The 26,177-nt window shown below is 40.7% G+C and overlaps 1 long non-coding RNA gene across 1 annotated transcript in view; it reads left to right on the forward strand.

Annotated features, from left to right (window-relative positions):
* The window catches only part of LOC127359221 (uncharacterized), a 50,314-nt gene extending 30,389 nt beyond the window's left edge, over positions 1 to 19,925 (forward strand). Inside the window, exon 3 of the long non-coding RNA XR_007882618.1 lies at positions 15,494 to 19,925. This is a non-coding gene — a long non-coding RNA (uncharacterized LOC127359221). The remainder of the gene's footprint in view (positions 1 to 15,493) is intronic.
* The last annotated feature ends 6,252 nt before the right edge of the window (positions 19,926 to 26,177 follow it).

Genomic DNA, 26,177 nt, shown 5'->3' on the forward strand with positions numbered 1-26,177 from the left:
TATGTAATCTTCATCTGTCTGCCCACAGCTGAATTGCATCTGCTTTTAGCCATTTATTGTCAGTGAAAGAGTTGTATAAGCTCAAGCTCATTCACAGCATTATAGCAGAGTTACAGGTAGGAAATATTACAAAAGCTGAAATGAGGAATTGATTAGTTGATCATCTGTATATCCTTAAAGTCATTTTTTAAAGCCAAAATGCCAAAACTTCAATGGACACACTTTCCATTCTGGTTCCAAATATAAATATTTTAACTTTCTATAATAATAAGAGTTTTAAACCCAACAATTAATTAACAGCTAAAATCATCATCAGCCCTACATGTTATACAAAGTGTACTTGCTAAGCATCAACTAAAAATATTCTTGTTTCTGTTGAATGTATAGGTATAATACGCAGAAAACTAAGAACCAAGGAGACATTTCATGAGTCAGGAAGTAGATAACAAAGAGTAGGGCAATCATTCAAATCATATTTGACAAAAGGCAAAAAGAAATCCCATTTAACTACCTCAAACTGCCCTGTACTCCTGTCATTCTCTCAGACCTCCTTTTATAGTTCATATATCTTCTTCCCGTGCACAATGTCAGCAATCCTCTTGAGGTGCACAAATCAAAACAAGCAGCATCCACTGCAGACAACAGAATTAAGAGAAACCAATTTTCCTCATGGGGTTTTGTGTGTAACGTGAAGGTTTAGAAAAAAAAGAACAAAGGCGAAATCAACATTATAGCTGTGGACGAAGAAATTAGTTGTCCCTCTGTCTTCTTCCTTTCACTCCCTTGTTCACTTCTTACATCCCTCACGTTCCCTCTCCTCCTGCATCCCCTTTTTCCATGATTCCCCCCCCCCAAAGCCCCACACTTCCTCTCCCAGTCTAATCCTCTACTCGACATGCTCCCTCTTTGTTCTGCGACCCTGACAAGTCGTCTCGTTCCCCTGCTCCGAGGACAGCCCCGGTGTGCTCGGGATAATGGAATGAATGCTGGAATGATAAACCCCCGAGGATGCTGGGAGAAAACACAGGAGTGTGTCAAGCAGGGTGATAACACTCTATTCTCCCGTGCATCTGTCGGAGGAGCAGGGATTATGGTTTTACAGACAGGCTTTGCCGATTTGCAGCCCCTTTCTGCAGGCTGGGATGTTTACACTGGAAGGTGTCAGGGGTGTCAGGGGGCACCAGAGGAATATTCTCACATCTGTCTCGCACAAAGGTCTTCATTAGTTTTGAGGCTTGCTTCACGTTGTGCAATCATATCTTAGTGGACAGGTAATTTAAAGTCACCCTATCAAAGTTTACTGCAATCCGAGGACACTTCAATTCCAGAAGAAATGCCACCGTATTTAGGGCTGTAGTTATATGTCCAATAGCTACATCGAAGCTAGAATTAGAAACACTGTAATCTGCAAATCCAATACCTCTACTGAAATGTGCTTCATTGGCATCGATGCTGTGACATTTAAAGGATAAGACTGGTGTTATTCTATATTGCTCTTATTGTCAGCAAATCTTATGACAAAAGCTGTGAATTTATCGAACTTGTCTGTGTATCCGAAGCCTGATATACGTTATTCCTCCGTGCCATAAAGCTCCATTGTGGGTCCAGAAACTATTAAAAACACATCAATGAGCCACACTGTGGCACTGACATGTTCCTTTATTATGAAGAACCCAAGCACTGTCGTTTATTTTGATTTGATGTCAAATACATGTCTTGCTGCTGTAAATATTCACAAATAGTGTCAAATATGTACGAGTGCGCAGCTGAAAATAGTCCCCAAAAGATTCACTATTTACTCCTGTTTGAGAAACGTTGCCCAACGACAGTGCCCACACTTAAAAAACAAAAACATATATATTTGTGACTTGTTTCTAAAGATTTACATCTTCAGTAGGAAAAAATGGACTCGGGCTTGAGTACCAGAAGCAAGGCTTTTTAAATTAAAAACAATTCATCTGCGCATGATAACAGTATGAATAAGGTTGAAGGTGGGGTCAGTCGTTCTGGAGAAAGATAGTTGATGTTTGAGTCTCATTCCCGAACACCACCTGTTGTGTTGTGTGACTCGCTCTGAGCCATTTTGTTGGTTTCTCATTTATATTAACCCAAAGGGTCAGTATTTGACAACCTGGGAATGAGACTCAACAATCAACTATCCCTTCTCCAGAATGACTGACAGCCTCTTTAAAGAAAGATCTTCGTGCCGGCACGTAAAGCACGATTTAAGGTATGATTATAGGGTTATAGGTGACTAAAATATTTGGTTGCTGTTGCTGTTTATAAAGAGACTTAATTAATTGCAGTTCTCCTGTTGGAAAGTCTGACGTGCTACACACCCATTCATCCCCCTGATCTCCACAACCTTGCCTTAATGCTTTGCTGCATACTGCGCACTTCCTTAAATAATTCCTAGGAATAGTGGGCTGGTAAAACCAATGTTACAATGCTGGTATGTAATCAAGCCAGTCTGGACCAATCAAACCTCGAATTCAACTGGAAAAATAAAAATTACTTAAGTGACTTTGAAGTTTACAGCAGGGATTTCATATTTTTTTTTCCATTCCAGTTAAAGCTTTTGGCTTTTAAGTTGTGCTTTCACACTTTATAATAGTTAAACATTTTCATGCCTGTGATCTGTTCAGTGCAACCACTTTCGCTGGCCTCTGAGCAGCTCATCTGCCTCTATCTTGATTACCCTGCCAGTAATTGTTAGTGAAGAGTAGAGCAGTTTAAATATTCACTCTCTGCAGATTCTGATTGGAATGAAGTATATTTTATGTGTTCAGCCACTGCAGAGAGAATATGGAAACTATTTTCCGTAGCAGATGCTCTGGTCCAGTCGACCTGGTCATTATCAGACATGAAATAGGATTCAGAGGATTCAGAGACTGTCCAGGCTTTGAGTTAGGATTTTCGGTGCAGTGAGACAGTGAGGCGAAGGAATCAATAAAAACTGATTGGTAAGCCTGTTTTGTTGCTGCAAAACAATTATCAGAGTTTGGGGCTTTTGGTAAAGTTCAAGAGATGAAACTTAGCCATTTCTAGCAAACATTCTGCCTTGTACTATTACACTGCAGTCCACCTACTCTTGACCCCAATCTCCCGGATATCCACACAGGCAACGAAGGTGGACAGCCCCCTCCCCCCACCTCGATCTAACCCGCCGCAAACCCCTTTGAGCCCATGTGACAATCGAACTATCTTTAAACTGACCTTGACCACGAAAAAAAAAAAAAAAAAATCGAAAGCCAGAGTGAGGGGAGGGAGCCTCCATAAGAAAACCTCCCACCCTAAAAATAGAAAAGGTGGCAATTAAGTGCCAATCTAATCATCCCTCTGGTAAACGAGCCCTGAAGATTCCGCCCTCGTATCCCCAAGGCTTTTTTTTTTCACACCACTTCCTCATCATCGCTGGCTATCGGCTTAATTACGCCCCCGCCATCCCCAGATAAGAGAGTGATAGCCTTATCACCACGGCTCATTTCCAAATCCATGAAATTAATAAAGTCTACCTCCCGTCTCAGTTCTGGGGCCAAACTTATATTAGCTGTCACGTACAAAAACTCAGTGAAGTAATACTTTGCCTGTTCTTACAGTGGGCAAAGAAAATCTACAGGAAATCATCCTCTAGGAGATTAAAGACAAGGAAGGGAAGGCTTTTTTTTGTGTATTAGGCAAATTATTTTGGCTGCGTTTTTTCACTCTGATGAGGGTTATGTCTGTGTGTTAGTTTTATGATTCCTCTGGTTTCATTCATCATTCGCACAGTAGCTGGATGGGTGCAGTTAACTACTTAATTTTTCTTAATTTCCACCATGGGAGAATGGCTAAATTGCACTGTTTTGTTTCTTTTTTCAGTGGACTTTGCACACATTATTTTGCATGTGTGTGAAACATCAATTAGTAGGAATATGTTGGACTAAAAGCGCTACCTGCAGGCAGTCCATAAAACGCCCAGCTTGTTATAAGTGATAGTGTCTTTATCTGTAGATCATCAATAAACCTCTAATCAACTAAAGTGGAGCTTGAGCTGCTTTCCAGTCGGATCCACCTCGAGTCTATGAGTTCTCTCCATGTTGGCTGCTGTAATCAGTTGGGAGACAGCTGGTTTCACCACGCTGTTCCACCTGCCCGCTCCCCTGAGTAAAGGGCTGTGCTTCACCGACCAAATCCACTCCAAGTCTCTCTCCGAGGCACACTCCAGCATGACTGGCAGGGGTCTCACACATAGATTTCAGGGAGAAGGGAAGGTTGGGCGGACCCGTCACCACACCGACGCTGGCAGTGGAATGAGACGGGCTCCCACTAGGTTTGGGCCTGTCATTTATTTCTAAACGACGGCAGATGGTGGGCTTGGCGCTTGCACCATCCTCTCAATCTCCCAAGGTGCACTTCTGTGATGGATGTGGCGAATGGGAGCGCTGCAGAGAAGGCTGAGGCACATCTGCGCGGGCCGATAACGGGGGGCAAAGTATGTCTGGGCTCTCTAGCCGTCGACTCGCTTTCACATATTACTCATTCCCTCACAGACCTCTTGAGGACTCACATCTTTCTGAGTTTATTTGCCTCTCACTTTCATAGCTTTGCTTTTTGCTGCTCTTATCAGCAGGATACCTTTCTGTTTACCGTGCAGGTGCACCTTTAAGTTTGACACTGCTACCTAGCTGAAAAAAATCTACACAAACTTTCCTTCCAGTATGCAAAATTTGAAAAATGACTGCTGGTATGGTATTTAATCATCCCAGAATTATATTAACTGTAGCCATCATTCGGTCTTTAGGCTACTTACAAAGTCTTTACCTTCACAAAAACGTTTGTTATCCAGGTGGATGACTTATAACAATGTGACATTTTCTGTAGGAATTTAACTTTATAGGCTTTAATTTCTTTTGTTATCCTGATTAGTGCTTATTGGATTTCTGTTGGGTCCCTCACAGCTCTGTATAAGTCAGAAAAAAATACTGTCATTAAACTGTTTTGGTTGAGCTTTATATGCCAGGTTTTGATATCCAAGCTGCATGAACAGTGGCAGAGGTAGGGAGTAATTGCAATTACTGTGGTTGCAGCCTACTTGCACTCTTTGTAGAAGTCAAATGTGCCTTTTACTTGAGCATTAATGCACTTTACCACATTACAACCATACACATCCAGCAGCTGGTAGAATCAAACATTCATGAAAAACAGAAAATAAAAATAATGAGCCAGTTAGCTAAAGTCAGGAAAGAGAAGGCACTTAGATAGCACTTTCCAAAAAGATGACTTAAATCAAAACTAAATAAATAAATGGGTTGATCTGTGATCAAGGTTTGAGGCAGTAGCTCTGACAATATTATTAAGTCTTCTATAAAAACCCAGCAATACTTTAAAAGTTTTTACTTTGCTAGTTTTGCCAGCTAACAAGTCGTTTGTCTGCCATAAGATGAATTAAAGACAATGTTTTACACTGCAGTAGAATTAATGTCACATATGTTTTATTTATACTTATGATTGTTTCTTAGTGTTAGCTCATTTTTGCATGAAGCCATTCAGCTAATTATGTTAGCCTTTCTTAGCTAACTTTCTCATTTACAATAACAGTATAGATTATCAAATATATGTATATTAAATAGATCTTTGCACAAGTTGCTACTAATTTTCCGCAAATACAATGTTACAATTATTTTCTTATCATTTAAACTGCATATTATTTTCTTGATTAATAGTTTGGTCTGTAAAATATTGGAAAATAGTGACAAATGAACATCACAATATCCCAAAAGAGCCCAAAGAGACATCTTCAGATTGCTTTCTTGCGTTTGTCTGTTCAAAAATATGGTCAATTTGAAGGATAACATGTATTGTTTTCTATAGAAGTATCCAGACTTAGCTGTGTCCTCCAGTCCACTCCACTTCAGTTCAAAGTTTAGAGGAGCTGCTGGCCATAAAATAACTGGCCATCAATATAATGGCACAGAAAATAACATAAAACAGAATATTTTTTCACTTCAGTCCAAAGCCTAAAAATACTGGGTGCAGGGGGAAATGGACACAGCTGGACACTGCATGTTATTTACACTGGTGTTCACATTATGCTGCTGTTTTACTTGAGGGAAAAAATGTTGGTCTTCTTTCCACCTCCTAGCTTTTTCAAGATCCCCTGAATCCAGCTTACACTGGAGCAGTTTACAAACACACACCCACGTCCTACACACCATCTGACACAGTAGATCCAAAGACACATTAAAGTGAGCAATCACCGTCTAACAACACCCTTGCAAAGGTCACGTCAGCTTCATCACCCTAATCATCGAACACCATCACTTTCCATGATTTAGGGTTGCCGTAAAAGCATCATAACCCGCCCAACCACATCCCTGCCCATAAACGTATCCATGGCAACAGAGACGTTGGGCTGCCCTGCGACGATGCATCTTTGGGATTCTCTGTGCGTCGCTGCAGGGTGACAAGTCAGGCGTAAAGAGTCGATTTAGCTGCGGCATTGGGGAGGCTCGCACATTAGCAGAAAGGAAATAGAAGCCAGCAAATACTTAGTGGGTGATTGGCTCCGCAATAACAGAACACCCCCTTTGGCAGCTCGTCAAGCGATGCTATACGGATGCCATTACAAACAGGGGGCCATTAGCAGGCACCAAGGCTTTGTGAGGCATGTCGCTGCTTCACGTCTTTAACCCCCCAGGGCTGTTTTAAGATGTGTATGATCAGCTGTATACTACTCTTTTTTTTTACCATAGATAGATAGATAGATAGATGTTGGCATTTAGGAAACATGGGCTTTTCATTCAACCGCAACAAAATGTAGCACTTGAAGAAAATTTCATGTAACAGGGTAAAACATCTAGTACAGATCCCTCCAAAGGCCTAGTTACATCAATCCCCTTTGCAAAAAGAAGCAATTTAGGTCAAAACATGGCACACTGTGTATACATAACGCCTCGGAGGATCAGACCCAGATCTGACTAAGAAACAAAAACCTTCCTGTTCGCCTTTATGAACTGAGAATTTCTTATAGAGGTCATGTTGGTCATATTATGTTTTAATAGAACCTAATAGGAGCTATTTGGCACCACGAGATTAAGATTTTAAACAGATACACACACATCCTAAAAGCTTCATTTTGCTGTAGGCAGCACTACAGACCAGAGCTGCATTATAATGACTTCCTCACCATTGGAAAATGTGCTTTGTGATTTTTTTTTTTTATGCCTCATGCAGTGTTGAGGAACAGTACACACTGTATGTAAGTAGCTAGATCGGCACAGAAGGGATATTAATATGCAGTAAAAAGCTAACTTAACCAGTGGTGGGATTAATATTTTATCAGCACAGGGTGCATTGATGTATCCTCCATATCTCTCTTTACTGTGCAATATAAAGGCTGTCAAATGCATTGTCTTATCCTGCGACCACATTTCAGACCAGTGGGAAGCCTGTTGATGCACCAAGTAATTTCATATTCTCATGGTTTTCTCAATCACCTCTACTTGTATTCTATTCTACATTACAAAATTGTTCTTGATAACATTAATAATAAGCGTCTTCTCTTCACAGATAACTTGGCTGTGAATTAAATAACTAATTAGACAATTAGTAAGCTGCTAAAGTAGAAGCACATACCTGGAATACTGGTGATATATTTGTTGAATACAGTTTGCAGTATAATCTGATTGTGAATTCAAATTAACTTGAAAAAAAAATAAGGGAAGGAGAATATTGAAACACATTTCTTTTCTGCTGCTCAGCTCTGGTTTGTGCTTCACTGCATCATCAAAATGAAGGGAAAATAAATCCTTCTCAGCTTCAGCATCTGTCCACATCTGACGCTTTATATTTTACATACGGAGCTCCTACCTTGTGGAAACAAGTGAACATGAGAGCCCCCCCAAAGAGCTCACATATTGTTTGATCCATACACCAACATTGCCATATGCAGACTTTATCGCTCTTTATAATACGTCACTTGACTTCAATGGCAGTTGTGATGAAATTGACATTAGAAGGGAACCTACCTTGTCAAAAGTATTTGATGACTTGGGAGTGAGACTGGGTTGACAGTGCTATAGAGCTCTATACATAACATGGAGTGATTAACACAATAAAAGGCACTTTTACTTTGCTCATTGGCTAATCTATCCACAACCATACGACAGCCCATCCTGATCTCATATGGCGATGAACCCCAGAGAGCCCAGAAATTACAAGAGAAAATTGAGTTTGGTTACTCTCCAAAACCATTTGTTTGGTAACCAACCATCACCACACAAGACACCCCTCGTTCCCCATTCATTTTTCCCATAGACAACATTACATGACTCACAGTTGGAGCTCTTGGTATGAAATTCTCCCAGTTTAATCATCAGCACGAAAGATTAACCACTGCATTGGCAAATATCAAGCCCTGTGATAGAAAGTCAACCACATAAAATCGTTGAGGAAGAAGTTGACTATGACTCCCAAGGTGCATAAAAGCATATTTTACAATTTGCAGCTAAAATCATTTTGTGTTTTTGTTTTGGATTCTGGGTCAGTTTTCAACTAGAAAAAGTAGAGAACAACAGCCAAGGCCCATGGGTATTGTAGCATTAAGAGTGGTCCATTGTGTCAAGCTGATGAAAAAAACATGATTTCTTAAGAACAAATAATGAAAACAGATGGTCACAGCAGAAACCTATTTGAGTGTTTCCTTATCTGGGAAACTCCCATGGGTCTATGTTGAGTTACATTGAAGATGGCGTTAAAAGAACATTTTCGGAGGGGAGAAAAACCACAAGCTCTTCAAACTTTGCAGTTCTATAGACTGTTTTCTGTGCTCACAGTTGCTGCATCCACTGCTATTTAAACCATTTAGTGAATGAGTCTCTGTCTGCCCTTTCAGTGAGGTCCTGTGTAGCTAAAGCTCTAGCAAAGCGAGGGCTACAATGCCTTCTGGGGCTAAAAATGCATGCATTCATGGTAGAGTACCACGATTTGGATGAAAGCGTCCGTCAAATACTGTGTGTTATGTAAAATTTGTTGCTTGCCCTGCCCGGCCGGCTGTGTGCACTTCAATAGTCTCCTCTACCACCCATGAGGTGGTGCATGAACACCCCAGGAGTTTTTTTTTTTTTTTTTCACTTTCACAGTCCCGCAGGCACCCTCACTGACTGGCATCTCATTAGGAGAGCAGGGCGCCGTGCTCGTGTGTTCGCCGCCAGACAGGCCACACCACAGGCTGCATGCTAATTGCGGAGGCGTAGCCAGCATGAGACGACCTTGTATGGTAAAAGAGGAAGGAGGCAGAGAAGTGGTTTTGTTTAGCGTCTGGTGGGCAGGGGGCTCTCCTCCACAAACCGCTTTTGTCCTGACCTTGGGCAGCAAAGTCAGCCAAGTCTGACCACTCACTGGAGTAAGATCATAAAGTGAAAGCTCCATTAAAAAAAATATAAAGCGACGCAGTGTGTAATATAGGTAGTAAGCACTTACTTATCACACTGTGTTATATATCAGCCTGTATTGAGTAAAGCATGTTAGTGAGTGACATTATTCTGACATTAATTTGCTGCTTATCATAACTTTACTACAATTTCAAAGCCTTTTACTCGTTCTTTTGCTTGACAACTCATTACGTTCGAGGCTTCAAGTGAAAGTCACATTCAAAACACACTCTGACAGTAAATTTAGCACATCTTGGAAGTAATATATATACTTTCACCATCTGTGACATTAATTTACAACATGTCTCAGCTGTGTTATAGCTTTGAGGCTTGGGTCATCCTTACAAAGGCCGTGTAATTTTCATTGAACATAAAAAAGCTACATTACAAACCTTGAATCAATCAATGCAGATGATAAAGAAGGCTTTTTTTTTTTTTTCCTTCAGCCAGTTGATGTGCACTTCTCATGACTTGTGTATTTCAAAGGCTGAACCCTGTCTGGCTCTATCCGTAATTTCATCATGACCTCTCCAGTCCAATAACTCAACCTTTTTGGCATCGCGCTCCGTCCCCGGCGCTCACATCTGACAGGTTTTCTCAAGCAGCTAAACTGAAAAGTCCTCAGATTAAATTCCAATCAATGACAAAGCACGTAAACACTTGGACAGAGTAGGACGTGGAGAAAGGACGGACAGAGTGGAGTGTGTGCCCAAAAAAGGACGAATATAGCCTCAGTAATAGTGATAGGGGGCCTGTCACATTCAACAATGGGTTTTGTATCTCTTTAATACTTGAATGCTGGCAAAACTTAATTTAGTTCCTGAAAATAAAGAATATAAAGTGTTTTGTTTGAGAGAGAGAGAGACATAGTGACACACTGAGAGAGAGACTATGGCGGCCTGTCTGTTTTAGTGCCATTAGTTCCTCCCTGCCACTCATTGATAAAGAGGCACTGCCATCAGCCAAACCAGCCATCTCCTTCAGTCCTCATTAAAATGTCGTCATATTAAAAAATAATTTCAGGCCTTTGCTGATGAGCGTTTTATTGCCTTCATGAAAATGTTCTCACTTTGCAGTCAACGGGAGAGAGAAAACCTTCAGTGAGTAATGAAAGTGAGGAGGGGGGGAGAAAGGACAGAGGAGATAAGGGTGATTTGTTGCATACTTGGGAGGATGGTTTCGATGTTTAGACAATTAATAATTTCTTTCTTTAGCTGCCCTACATAAACAGCCTTTCTTTACAGCAAAATACATACACTGGCAAGAAAAGAATCATCCTTTAACTAGCTCAGTGACCTAAACATGAGCTCAAGAATGCCTTATATAATCTATATCGCATGAAGTCTATAAGATTGACTGCAGGTTTAACTATGTTAGCTCAAGTAAGTGAAGTGCAAAGAAAGTGCAGACATGAACACTTCTGCCTGAACTTCATCCCATCAGAAGATCATTTTACACCATACATGCACTGTTTGCCTTAGCTTCTACAGAAAACACGTTTTTCATGTCATGTTTTCACAATATTTTGGACTGGCTCATTTTCAACAGTAATAATAGCTGCATCCAACACCTTCATCCTCAATAAAGGGCATGCAACCAATTAACAAGAAAATATACGTCGTTAGCAGCGATTTTTCACCTTTTCGGGTCAGTCAGATGTTGCGCTTGAAAATGGAGTCTGGAGTTAATCTTCTACTCGCCTACAAAATGCTTCCGCAAGCACTTTTTATTGTGGAGACGCGTGAAATGGAAAAAGCAATCTTCTCATGCCCCTGTAGTGGAAAGACAGCCACAGCAGAAACTACTAAACAATAAGCTATTGAAAGTCCTGTGGTCTATTAATGACACCAGCACCTGTAGTTGCTATACGTTGTACGAATAAAGCCTGAGAGGACCGTAGAAGCAGGTTTTCTAATGAAGGTCTTTGTGAGGGAAACATCAAATACACAATAATGGTTCAGGTTTAAATGGACACAATCTATTCATCCTCCTGGACTTATTATCTGAGGTAGCACTCCTGCTCTCATTGTTTGGACTCATTACAACATTTCCATTTTGCTGATTTGTCGCTCAGATAATGAAAAGCCACGCAACAGCAGCAGCAGCAGCATACATATCCTGTGAAGGCTGAGGAGAAAACTGATGGGTTGAAGCACAGACGCTCCTGCTACATGTCACTCCATAATGTAAATTTAATGCCACCATATGCCGATGCTTTCAGGCACTAGTGTTGATTAAATGATTCGGTTGTATCTGATAAAGAAGTCAAAGTTTTGCACCATTTGTTATGTTTGCCGCGTGCTATCGCTCCTGTCCTGATAATCACATTTCTATTCAAAGTAGAGCAAAAATAACAACATTACCAGATACTGTATTCTTTCCCTGAGCTGTGTGTTTTCTTTATGAGATATTTTAATTGTAAATAGAAACACGAGTGCACCAGAATCAATCTATTAATGTGGGAAACCATGAATTATGAGAGGAAATTAAACTACTTTCACACAGACATGCAGGGCAACAACAAACACACTGAGCACACAAGCACACGCTTCGTAGGAGTACATTAATGTCCCAGCAGAATATACACATAACTACTTGATTGGCCTCAAGGGATGTAATATCTACGCTTTAATTTCAGATAGCAAGTAAGCATATCCTGTTACAAGCCATTACAAGAGTTTAATACCAACCACTGTGTTTGTTATGCTCTCATTTTATATCCTCACTTATTAGGATTTAGCTCTGTTGAGATGAGATGAAAAGATTTCTGCTATGTGGGTTACAGCTAGTTTCTTGTCTTGCAAAAATTTACTCACATAATTAAAAATATCCCGGTAAAAATAACTTCACTGCTTATTTCTCTTCTGTTAAGGCTGATTCAGAAGGAGGAATAAGAAAGTTCTAGAGACATAAAGTAGATGTAACTAATTGCTTTCCCCCTTTGGGTCTAGAGTGTAATACCCCTTATTTTGGATGTGATTTTTTTTTTAGGATGTACACACCACTGTGGCTGCTGCTGGACAGAAACATTTGTTTCTTGCCCTGGCGCCGAGCTCATGTTCATACTCTCGCCAGTCGGAGAGTTGCTCGTGGCTCGGGTTTTTTGGTTGTAATACAGACAGAAGATGCCAAAGCAGTGTTAGGTCATTACTCATCCCACAGCCTACTGAGAATAGAAAGCAAGCTGAAATGTACCAGTGAAGAGAAGCCAGAGGTGGAAGAAATACTTCACTTAAGTAAAAGTACTCAATTACAAGTTAAAGTCTTTACTTCACACAGAAGTGTTAACAACTAAATGTATGCAAAGTTTTAAAAAATAAAAGCACTTGATAGCCACTGATATCTTATTAGCTGCATGAGGTGGAGCTAGTTTAAAGTTCCCATGAAACAGCAAGCAGAGTGATATTTGCTTCGGCATGTTTCCGTGTACTTGAGAGAGAGAAGTGGACTTGTCGCGGATACTGATTGGCGTTTACAGTCAGAGGTTCACTACCTTGAGGTCGAATCCCTCCCAAGGGGTCACGAGATGATTAATGAGACCGAAAAGTAGAAGTTCTGCTGCAGAAATCTATTTATTTTTGGGACTTTTCTCTTCTTGCTTTTCTGGTGAACTTTAATTTGAGTTTGACCTCTTCAGACCTCACACCGTTATTTAAAGGGAACTATCTGAGAGGTTTAGAGGTGGAATCACTCAAAGGTGGTCGCCCCGAGAAGAACGACAACATCGGTCCTTTAAGTAACTGGCCCCAAACTACTTGAAATAACATTTAAGTGACAAAGCCTTGAGGCAAGGGCACGTAAGGAAGTCAGTGTTATACAGTTATACAGTGTTATAGAGCAACAAAGTCTTTAAGCAGGATGTCGGGGTGTTGGGCAGGGTCAACAAAACATCAGACTTTAACACAACTAACCTTTATCAAGTGTTCATTATTGCAACTCTGCCAATGAAGCTTCCCTAACCTCATCAAATTAGTCATTTTCCCCCAAACCACAATGTTTTCCTAAACTTAACCGTCCTCTTTTTGAGCCTAAATCGAACCAAATCTTAACCAAAGCATTGTCACCTGTTGTTTGTTCGTTTGTTTCATAGAAAATAATAATTAGACCTAAATGTGGAGTAAAAACAATAGTATATTGTAGTGGAGCAGAAGTACAGTATTAAGGAGGATAAAATGGACATACTCAAATGAGGTACAAGAATCTCAAAAATGTACTTAGTTTATTTCCACCAATGAGAGAAGCTATTAGCTATTAGCTATTTCGGCTACTTAAGCCACTGGAACAACAGGAAAAAGCAAGAACGGCCTGTCGCTTGCTCAAAAAAATGTTTTTGGGTGTAATATCGCCTGATAAATACTGCGTTCCGGGGGGATGATGTTCATTTGTGACATCCTCATTTCATATTCTCGCCAGTTGGGCATGCCTCAGTTTTGAGGTGTAATATAGGCCTGCCAAATCAGCGGTAGCCCCATTACTCATCCCCCTCTGTGCTGTCTCCTGGCTTGTGCTCCGGCGCTAATGCAGATTACAGGGATATATGAGGGCTATTTTGTTCGCTGCAGGGTGGAAACGATCACAGGCAACCCCATCCCTCTCTGATGCACGACTCTACATCTGTTCCCCCCGCGAAAGCCTATCTGGAGATCCATCAGAGCCAAGCCCTTATCAGATCTGAGGCTGCTACATCTATTGCACATCAATTATAGATGCTATGTGTAAAAAATTGGGTCACTATATCAACACACGCTCACGATCCTCTGAGACATTGTTTGGTTAAGTGATTAGTGGCTTAACTTACATACAGTTTGTGCATGTTATATGTGTTAAATGGTCCATTTATGATACATGAGTATATAGACACAAGGGCCTCCCGTGAAGGAGAATAATGGGTAACTAATAACGGTTTTGCTATAATGGTTTAATGTGGCTTAAACTTTCTTTGTGTAAAAAGTTCTACGTAGAGGGATTTAATCACAAATATCCACACTTTTTCTTAAAGCATCCTTTGACACGAGCCACCAAGGGTCCTTTGAGGGTTGTATTTTTTGCAGGTGGAAATCCACACAGGTGTGAAGCCTCATAATCGATAAACCCATTTTTTTTTTGCCCCCGCTGCAAGACAATCTGAGGTGATAAATGAGCCGAGCAGCATTATTCGCAGGCGAAAATCACTCGCAACTTAAATTCATTTCCAACTTGCTCCCTGACAGAGAACACAGACATATTATTCAAATTTTCAATCTATTCTGTGACCAGGACACGTCCGAAAACTGCACGTTTAATCTTTATGCAAGTCTCTCCTCATCTGTTGGGTAAATAGACCATTCATCATATTATTGGGCTTTTACAGCTTGACTGTTTGAGTGATCTGTCTCTCAAACAGCCTCTCTCCCTGGCAGCCCAATCAATCATTTTTCAATGAAGATGTCACAGCTCATTGTGTGGAGTGTTATCCCAAACAATTTCCAGAGCCTTTTAGATGACAAATTAAAAGCTAAACTTATTTTTTTTGGACGACCGGTACATCTCTCATAGGTACAGTATTCTTACAGGCATGCATATGGAGAATTTTACCAATTCACCTAATAGTTTTAATCCTGAATCTACCTATTGTCAACAATTTTAACCTCAGTGGAGGCGTTGGCAGGTGCAGGAATGTGCTCACTATTAACTTTTCATTAGGCATTGTAAACCGCACTCATCATCAAGAAGTAGTTGCTACTTAACAAGGGACATAATTGGTTTGTGGTTAATGGTTGTTTAAAGCTGTAAGTTGTGGGTGTGTCTGTAAAGCCACAGTGTGTGAGCTCTTTAAGATTTTCTCAGGATGAAGGAAAAGATTTTTATGATTGACAGCTCAAACTATGTGCAAATTTTCTTCCGGCGTGCACTTGTTATTGGAGGTACTCAGCAAACACAAGATAATGACCCTTAATTCAATAATGAAGCCATAAGATTGACTCATTAAATAACCAAGCAGCCGCGGTGGAGTAATAAAGTTTTCACTCCACAGGTTGAATTATTCTTCTTTGTGAACACACCTCACATCTCTTCTCTCCCCTCTTCTGTGTTTGCCGCAGGATTCCTTCAGGAGTTGAGATCTGCGACACCGGGAACCTGAACATCGCCTCACCTGACACAAGGATGTGTTTCAGATAACACAGTGTGTAGACAAACAGTCACACTAAGCTCATCACACTTCCTTCTATAAAATATCTTCTAAGCCTCTGCTTAGTCATAGTATCACCAGGTAGACTGAAGGACTATAATCATTTGCACGTTAGATTACTAAATAAATCTGTTAAATGTGATATGTGAAGTGATGGAAGAAGTATACACATCCACTATTCAGGAAAAAAAAGCGATGTCAAATTATGTTACATTGCAAGAAAACTATCCACAAAATGTACCCAAGTACTGCCAGTAGACTCTTTCTTTCCTTACAAGGGCTTTAAGTAATAGTAGTGATAGCGAAAGTAGAAATACTCGCCCTGCATTTAAAAATGTTAATCTGTTATCAGCAAAATGTACTTAAAGTACTCAATGTTGTACAATTATATATTATCAAATAATATATTATTACTGGTGAATTCACATGTATGCAGCATTACAATGTTGCACCTGGTTAAAGTGAGCTACTATTACTAAACTAGTTTATAAGACAGTATGACATTTTACATATTTTGGTATATAAAAGTACTTTTTTCTAACAGTACTTAAACAGTACTACTTACTTACTCAGTGATGGATTACACTATTTTGGCAACATAATAGGTTTCTTTAGTTAATTGTGTTTTCATCCTCTCATTAAAATCCAGCAAATATTCATAGAATATAAATAATTGAATTGCACTAAATACTTATTTGTAGGTTTGTATTTGAACAGCACTATAATAGCCTTTCAAATGAGGTTTTCTGTCTATGTCCTTTGTCGAATACATTACCAAATGGCCTATTTTATCAAGAATAACTGCAACCTTTGCACCCTTGAAACATGAGTGCTTTGAAACCCAACCTTTCTCCAGCCTTATTAGTAAGATTAACTGTAATCTGTTACCTCACTACTCATGCCTCGTCTCGTGAGCCCTAACAGAGCAAGGGTTTGTGAGGATCCGCAGGTCCGTTCTTCGGTGTGTCAGCCCCCCCACCACTACCTCCTCCACCTCCTCCACCCTCAGTGCACCACAGTTGCATTATTAAACTTGTATAAGATCATTAGCATACAAAGCAGGAAACCTACCGCGGTGGAGTCATACATATTTATCTGGACGTGCCTGACTTGTGCGTGCATACACTCGTACTGTAACCCCTTTACACACAGGCGTGACTGGCTTCCTACTGCAGGAGAGCCGTGAACAGAGAATATGAAAAGGATGTTACTAGAAGCACGACTAGTTTTAAGGCATAGATATTCATTTGTGCAACATCTGAAGGAAGACGAGCGTGCATTTGCCTTAAACTACACATCAAAACATGTGCCTTTAAGACTAAGAAATGTGTGTATTTGGAGGCAGAGCAGATGGAGTTTGGTTAGGTTCATCAGAGCAGTTTGCTTCTAGCATATCAAATATAGTTTACACACAGAGGAATTTCAGAGTCTAGCAATGCCTGCAATACATATTCATCTGCTGCACACAGAAGCACATAATCAAACAGAGGGAAAGACAAACAGAGAGCATGGTCTTGTAAATACTGTCACCTGTGGGTTACCTCTGCCTTTTGAATGACTGTGAAATCAGCTCCTTTTTCTCCTTCCTCTTCAAATCCACTTTTCCTCCTCAACCATGCAATCCCCAGTTCCCTGCCCTTTTGGAGATCACTTTCTGCACTTTCCTTCCTTTCCTCTACCTCCCTCCCTGGTGAGAGCACAACCCCTCCTTTATTTTTGGCGACGCGGAGCCCTCTGTTAATATTCCTTCCTCCTTCCTTCTTTCTCCTCCCTCCTGTGAGATTGCTGTTGTGTCTTATGGCTTTTTATTCCTACGTGATGGTAGATGGGTTCATGTAGGAGTAGAAGCCACTAAACACGCGGTGAGTGCTCAACGCGCTGGCCAACACACACAGCGAGCTTCCTGTGGATATGACAGATGCCATGTTCACATCACTGTGTTGCCCATTATCAAGAATGTGCACACAGTAAAAATAGTACTGGGTAATCGCTGCAAAGAGTGGGTACTGTTTCTTTTCTTTTACCAGATTTTTTTATTTAGAATGACTTCATTAATGGTTATTATACTTAATTGAACAATTGGTTTGAGGACAATAGAGCAGAATGTACAGCAAGTTTGGGCTGACAAATCAATCTGAGCAGAACAGACCTACTTTTCACAAAGATTTCCCACCTGCATGCTGGCTGCACGTGCCCTGAATTTCAAACTCATTCCTGCATTCCTCTGCCCCGGGGTCGGCGTACAAAACTGGAGCTGAAAAGTTCTCAAAATAGAGCTCAAGAGGAGTGGGTTGCCACAATTGAAATGAAACGCCGTGCGGAGGTAGGTCTGTTGTTTAATAATGTACACACTCTGTACAAAATGCTATGGTGCAAAGGTGAGAATTGTTTTGTATGGGAATTTGGACAGGTAATATGTGAGATATTGCACTTCACAAACATTAATTTCACATGCTATTGCTGTCCTTTGAGCAAAGAAAAACTGACAGTTTTTAGATTGATGACAATGTATTTTTCAGAATATCTTATAATATCATATATATGATTTAATTGGCTTAAACCTGCATTGACTGATGCCTCTGGCCAATTGGGGGCAGCACAAAGAAGCTGTAAAACAACTCTGACACAATATAACTTTATAAAGGAAACACATTCAGCAAATTCTGTCCAACTTAGGAATATCAATATTGAGTCACCTTTTAGCTCTGTTTTGGTCTCCACCAACTACCAAAGGAAATATCTGCCTCTTTAGCTGCTAAATGATCCACTATGTTCACCAGCTGTAGTTGATAACTGTGTCTGTCTGGGCAGGCAGTAGTTTTTAGAGCTTTTTGGCTGAAAACTGCTGCTGAGAGCAGTGAGAGTGAACAAAAACACTGAGTTGAAAGACATTAAATCGCTCCATAGAGCTGACAGGTAACTGAAGACATTTCAAGATAGGTACAGAGGTAGCTCTAGAGGGGAGGCAGCCGCTGCCTCTCTAGATCTGCCCCTGGATACATTAACTGTAAAATTCTGGTAAATTCACATACGTACGTCTTTGTAAGGAACTGATCAGACAAACGCTGTTCCTTTAATGCTTTTAGCACCAGCCTCAAACGCTGTATCTCCACTCTGTGCAAAGCCCTTAAATTCCTGTCACCCTTCACAAATTGGGTCCAGGACATTTTGGCCAGCTCAAAATGACTAATAATGGTAACTCTCTGCCTAGACTGAACTCAGTGTCAACCAATTAAGCAAGAAATTCAAATTATCCTGTTCCTGTTGGGTCCAATGGGGTGCCATGGGGGTTGGGTTTAAATGTCAACCTTCTGTTTGTATTTGCTATAAAATAAACTGCCCGCTCTCTCCTCCCGAGCCAAATCTGAATAAAGCCTAAATGGGCTGTTGTCGAAAACCAAGAACTGAATTATTAATACCTGGATATTACAAGAATTTGACACATGCTTGCAATTGTGTGACATTACTTCTGCACCGACATGAGGTGGATAATTATTCAAGATGAAATTGCAATAGATATGGTCTGCTAAGGTTTAATGATTTATTCAAGGCTGTAAGTTGTTATGATCTAATATTCAGTGGGTGGGATGGGAAGTTTCTTCTGCTTGCATTATCAGTTTAATTTATTTTTCAGGTTCCCACTCCTACATAGGGTTTTTTTTCTCCCTTCTTTATAGAGATATGAGAAGGTCTGAGAGAATAGTAGAGCAGTAGAGACACATTAGTGGAGGCTGAAAGAGGATTCGATCCTGGACCAGCGGGGGTCCATGGGAATCTAAAGGTGGGAATCAACCACCATGGCATCTATGGGAAAGAGCCTGCATTATTGAAAACAGTACTGGCTTATGAAGGGGAAGTTGTGTTTGAATAGATTGCTACCATCCTCCATTTCGCCCGAGGGTGTGTATGCGTTTTCCTACGTTCCTCGCTTATGATCTGACTGTGCAGTAAACCTCACATTTCCAAAATGTCAAAATATTCTGTGAAATAACACAGAAACAGCCTCATTTTCACTTTAAGAGGAGTACATTTGTTTAATTATGCAATAGCTTTCATGAGTCCTCGGGTTGTGAAACTTGTACAAGGTCACATAATCTTCAACTTCAGGTAAAAACATGAAAATCATCAGAATTGGAGTAATGGGATTTTCATCTGACAGCTGCAATAATGTAGTGTGTTTGTGTACAGTAGGTTTAATGTATGAGTGTTGTGCTACTGTATCCACCCCCCTCAGGCTAAACTTTTTTCCTGTAATAAATAATGCTCTTTTGTGTTCTCTGCTTCATTTGTTCCCTGTTGTAACGTCAGTGCTGCTCAATAAATTATGAATTACGCCTGTTCAACCTGCCGCATATCTCTTGTTTCATTTGTCTGTCAAAGTTTTTTTTTTTTTTGGTTTGTTTTTAAAGTGCCACACACAGGCACACCTTTACACACAAATACACACACACAAGGTCTCCAGTTTCCAGTTTTACAAGAGGTCTTTTCTCGTAAGTCGGGCTGTTTAACTCAAATCTCTCACTGGATTTGATAAAGAAAACTCAGGGCAAAGTTGACACGAGAGGTTTTTTGTGCACAATATGTAGCTGAATAAGGAGTAGGAAGTACAAACAGTGAGAGAGCAGCAGGAAGACAGCAGTAAAACGTGTTGAATTATCAGTAACAGTAACTGTAAATAAGCTTCAGAAGATGATAATTGGTTTATATATAAGTCAATAACAGAGACAAGGTACTGAAAGACCTCATAAAGACCCAATAAATGCAATTCAAACTGCATATAATTGACATAATTGCTCATGTTAAATCTGCTATAAGCCATGAAATTGCCATACATAACACCACAAATGCATACTGATTCATTAAAGAATAAAGATGTCATACTTGCTGCACCATGTTATCCCACAAAATTGTCTAACAGCAGGCGAGCTGGAGGATTGTTTAGGGGGTAACTCTGATGCGGAGGATGAATTGCAGACGCACAGCGTGATTCTTTCACTTTCTTTTCTCAGAGATTTTGGGCAGCAAAGCTCGCCTACACACACCAGCTGGCTGTTGTCTGGGGGAATCGCCTCAGCCATCTTTTTTCTGATGAAATCAGAGGAAATCCACAAGCAGCCCTAGGCAGACCACATATCCTTTTTTTTTTTAACTCTTTCTCTATTCAATAATTCTCAGTGATAGGCCTCTCCTTTGAGCACTGGCACCACTCCTCATTCCAATTAGTGAAAGGCAAAGAGGCCCCCTTGTTTGTCGGCACGCAAGCAGTAATTGGATAATCCCTGAAATTTGGGCGAGTGCACAAAAGGGAATCTGTAATTAAACCAGAAAGTCTGTCAAATATTGACACAGATGAGTCCTGCAAAGTATAGATACAGAGGGTGAGTCAACAAAACAAGGCTTTTAAAAATTCCAGAAAGTTTTATGCACCATTATTGTCATAAAGTTCAGTTTCTATAGTAAAACAGACAAAAAATGTAATCCATCCAATATTAATTTAAACATTTATTTGCATTATCCTTTTGTTTAATAAGCTTCAAATCCACCGTTAACTTGTCTCCTCGTGTTCATTTACGTCTCCCTTTATGAGCGCAGTGGATTTACCAGGTTAACTCAACTGTAAGGGAGGCTCACCCTTCAGACTGATCCACCAGGTTGATGTGTTTCAAGAAAAGAGCAAGTGTTGCGGTGCGTGTCACTGTCAGCAATATCTGCGGATGACGAGTTTTATTTCTAAATGAAATTTCCACAACGGACAAAAGTGACAGCTGAATTCTAGAAAGCAAATATTATCCCAGTAGAAAATAATATAACAAGACAAAGAGTCTGCAACCATGCAAGCAGCTCTGTGAGGCCGTACACATGCAGTGTTTAAAGCTAAATATATATAAAAATTGATGTGTAGGTTTTGTTACTTCCTTGCCGCTTGGTTCACCATCTCAGTTTAGCCTGTTAGCATGCAAAACATTTGTTAATAAGAACTAAATACAAAACACAGCGGAGGCTTTGCAGGCATTTGTTCATAAACTAAAGTGTTAGACAAATAAAATGTTTGACCTGACAATGGCACTACACTAAACGTCAGGGAATTACCAAAGCTATTCATACTGAGGGAGACATTGAGTGAACAAATGTCAGCAATACATCCAATAGTTTCAGGACATTTTCCTCAAAATCACAAATTTCAACATAAGGGAGGAGGGGCTATAGCCTACGATAAGTCAGGGGATTACCTAAGTCAATACTATCGCTTGGGCACCATGGATATCTGTGGCAAATTTCATGGCAATCCATTGAATCAGTTGCATTCATCCCCTGGGGACCATGAACGATTCATTTCGTTATGGTAGAAACCAACCTGAGTCCTTGTTTTTGCAGCCTCTGAATAATTAAAGTTCAGATGCCTCAACTGAAGCCTACATGGCATTTTGAAAACGATCTCTGCTCACAGTGTGACCTGTGGACATCCCATTGTGACAACAGTGTGCTGAGTTACACAGATTTTTCTCAACATCTCACTAAAACCCATCACAACGAGACGTCTCCTCTCTCAGAGTCCACTTAATGAGAGTGTAGCGTCAGCGTTCTGGCGGCAATTACAGTGCTTAGGACTCTTTAATGATATGTTAATGGCTTGGCTGTATTACCTCTCAGCTGCCCAAACAACATTAAATACCCTGCGGCTGATTAATCCGGCATCCACAAAAACACCCAATTAGAGGGAAAATGTTTGAATCCAGTTCTACCAACAACTTAAGAGCAAAATAAATGCAATAAAGGAAACGCCACAAGATATTTCCAACAAAATACAGTAAGGGGAGATGATAGCAGAAGCTTGTGGATCAATTTATTCCTGTTTTACACTGACTATTTATGTTATAATGGATATTAGGATGGTGTTCCGATGCAGCATGACTTCAGAGAAGTTAGGGTTACTTTGCTCAAGGGCACAGTGCCAAAACACACAGCTGTTGATGAACACTGGGTGTCATGAGGGTCAAACCTGCGACCTCTCAGTTACATAACGCTCTGTCTAAGCAGCAGGCCGCCCTGCCTACTCACTGCTGCTGTGTCTGCATCAAAGTCAGAGAGGCTGTTAAAACATCTAACTTGCACTAATTAAGTCATTTTTTTTTATCTGCCTAAAACCATGAAAAGGAGCTCAACGTAATTGTGAGTTATAGGCAAATTAGTAGGTTGACTCCTGACATGGAAAAAACTTAAAAGAAAATATCATCAAAGCAACGATGTCCTCTACAGTTCCTAAAAACTAATGATCTGTATTTCAAAGTATTTATTTTAAAAACAAAACATTTTTCACTCCGCGCCATTACCATTGTGTCAAACACGATTAATCGGTGACACATTTCCAACAACTCCCAGCACAACATCACTCTCGTCGGCACATGATTGCTGTCGACGCAGAACTCACACGCCAATGGTGATTATTAATGTGCAACATCTGAAGTCAAGCTCATGAGGGGGAAATTCATTTTCCAGGAGCACACTGAGCGGTGACAAAGCACCGTCGAGTCCGTAGAGGAGAGGAGATCCCATGCCGTCTAGAAAAACACACAGGGAACTAAAGTACAAGCAGTGTGGGTGGAGGAGGAGGAGGAGGAGGAGGAGAAACAGTAGTCAGGTAATAAGTACATTTTGTCTTGTGCTGTGGTTAATCAGAGCTCTTGGTTGTTGACACCTGGGTATACTTCGGTATTTTATGCTCCAGTATATACAGATGGGTGGTAAATTAAAGGAAAAAAACAACATAAAATATCCACAACTGCTTCAAAGTCTCTGGTGTTTTGACAATGAACAAGGAGGATCCTAAATCACGCTGAGGTGTTCCTACAGTTGAGATCTGGCCAACGCCAAAGGGTCATGATTCACACAGGAGTTGCTTTTGTCTTCATGGTGAAGGTTTTGCCACTATACTAACACACCAAATATTGTCCCAGCTCTCCCTAGCATTCCCTCCTGCCCTGTAGTAACCCCTCTTCCCGTCGTTCCCATCATCTGACCTTCCCTGCCCACACATTCACCTGTTTCCTATTTCTTTAATCAGCCTAGCAGTATAAATACATCTCCACTCTCGTTTTCCCAGATGGTCTAGTTAGCATCCACTCTAGCTTTTCAGCATTTTGTTTTCTGCCTGCCTGACCATTTGTCTGATTCTCTGCCTTTGACTCAGTGTTGGAAAACAATAAAACGTCAAAACTTCCAAGAGGGGGGTTTATAGGCACTGTACAGCCACGTATTTGGGTTTGGGTATACTCGCTTCTAAATCCCCTCTGCATCTTTCAGCACTGTTCTGTGAATTGGTTGTTTTTCCAAGGATAGCAAAGGTGTGATATAGTTGTAAACAATAAGAAATTCTTCACTTAAAATGTATGATTTTATGTAGTTGTCTAACCCATCTGTGGGCCAGTATCCCGAAATCTGCTCCTTTTCTGCGGCTAATGTTGATTTCATAATGATCCTTTCTCCCTCAAGCCAAGCAGCAGAAGTTCAGTAGCAATGTGCAAATACTATGGCCCATGTTTGGGTGAACTAAATATGCAAGAGTAAGGCGTTTATCCTTTTCTGGATGGGCCACAAAATAAAATTGGGGCATAAATTAAGAGAATACCCACTTCTCCAGGTACCACTTCACCATTGCTGTAACCTGTTTGCTGTTGGGCCCCTGTTACCTCTAAGTTCCCATCAAGTACAGTAACACACTAGAGATGGCAGGTTCATTATACTTTGCATTGAGACCAAGAAACTAAGCAGTGGAACATTACCTGGCCCAAGGTTTTTGTTAATTTGATGAATTTTATTTTGGAGAATGCATCATGCGAGCATATTATAAATAATAGTGGCAATCATGAGGCAGGACCCAGGTCATATTGCACTTTAGTGGTGCAAATTCCCCAACAAATGTGGAAGTAATCAAATCAAAAAATCAATCAGTTGCCCAGGTAGTCCAACCTCAGATTCACACACAATTACAATCCTCCGACCATTCAGTGCCTCTCCCAATGGCCCGTATGTACTCCACACATAAATCAGGAGGCTACAGTTAGCAGTGTCTCAACATAATTATTAGCATCTCTTTTCACTGTCTATTTAGTAGCTGTTCTGGAGCATTCGATCATAACACATGATCTTCATCCACAGATGGAGTTTGCCCAGTTGTCATTAAAATGTAGATGTTCACATTTCCATTTTTTTCCTCAAAGGACCAGTGTGTAAGATTCAGTGGCATCTAGTAGCAAAGTTGCAGGTTGCAACCAACTGAATCCCTCTCGCCTTCCAAGCATGTAGGAGAAACTACGATGGTGGCCTATCTGGTGCCAGTGTTTGGTTTGTCCATTCTGGGCTACAGTAGACACATGGTAGTTCAACATGGCAGCCTCCATAGAGGAAGATTCCCTTTGTAAAAACAGCTCACCCTAACGAAACAAAAACATATCGATTCTTATTTTCAAGTGATTATACACTGATGAAAACATACCAATGAACATTATATTCAATTTCCACCAATAGATCCTCCTAAATGTTACACAGTGGACCTTTTAAAATGTTAAAATACTTCTAATGCATAAACATCTTCACATTCTGAAAGATCTGGAACTGAAGTACATTTCCTATTACAATATTGCTAAATGTTTGTCAATGAAAGACTTAAGCAAAGGTAGTAGTAGTATATTATTGGTAGTTGTAGCAGAGGCAATAGTCCTAGCACTGATAAAAGTGACAATTTAAGTGCAATCATGCCTTTGATTAATAATATTACAACCCGAATGTCTCTTACTACTCGTAATAGTGCTAACAATCATCATTTTCTCCACCATGAAAGCCTCTTTTAGAGTGTCAGGCAGGTCTGTGCTTTTAGCTCCATCTCGTCTATCTGTTATCACCTCTCATCAGCAGGGGAGGAGAAAGAGGTTGGAAAGGGGGGGGGGCTGCTCATCCGAGGCGAAGAGGAGAGCCAAAAGGAGGCCGCATCCTTATCAAAGGCCTGGGTGCTGAGCCTTGGTTAAAAATAGAAACCGAGGGAGATTGGCATCGATTTCTGCAGGCGTTGACGGCCCGATTGACAGCAGCACCGTGGCGTCGGGCTGTTGAGCCATCGAGGGAATCCGCCAGACTGCCTATGATGAGATGAGATGGGAAGATAACTTCTGACAAGCCCTCCACCCGCCACCCATCTCTAATCACCCCGTCTGCACACACACATACACACTCACACACACACAAACATGCACACACACAGAGAAAAAGTAATTACCACATGCATGCACGTGCACACACACACACACACACACACACACACACACACACACACACACACTTGCTTGCCCCCTGAGCAAGTAATGGGACTTTGGCTGGCTGAGCATCCACCTGTCCGGTGTCTCCTGCCAAGTCAAAGCTCATGTGCTCGCACACATACAAAATACCTCTGGATGTCCCTGCTCAGCCACCAGCCACCGTCCTCAAGGGTTATCTCACTAAATTATCCTCCATCAGTAAATAGAGCCTAATATCCATGAGACGTCCCGAACGGGGGTGTCAGTGACCTTTGTTTTACTGCTGTAAATGAACTCCACTAAGTG

The sequence above is a fragment of the Dicentrarchus labrax genome, unplaced genomic scaffold (genome assembly GCF_905237075.1).
Source record: "Dicentrarchus labrax unplaced genomic scaffold, dlabrax2021, whole genome shotgun sequence".
Classification (NCBI taxonomy): domain Eukaryota; kingdom Metazoa; phylum Chordata; class Actinopteri; family Moronidae; genus Dicentrarchus; species Dicentrarchus labrax.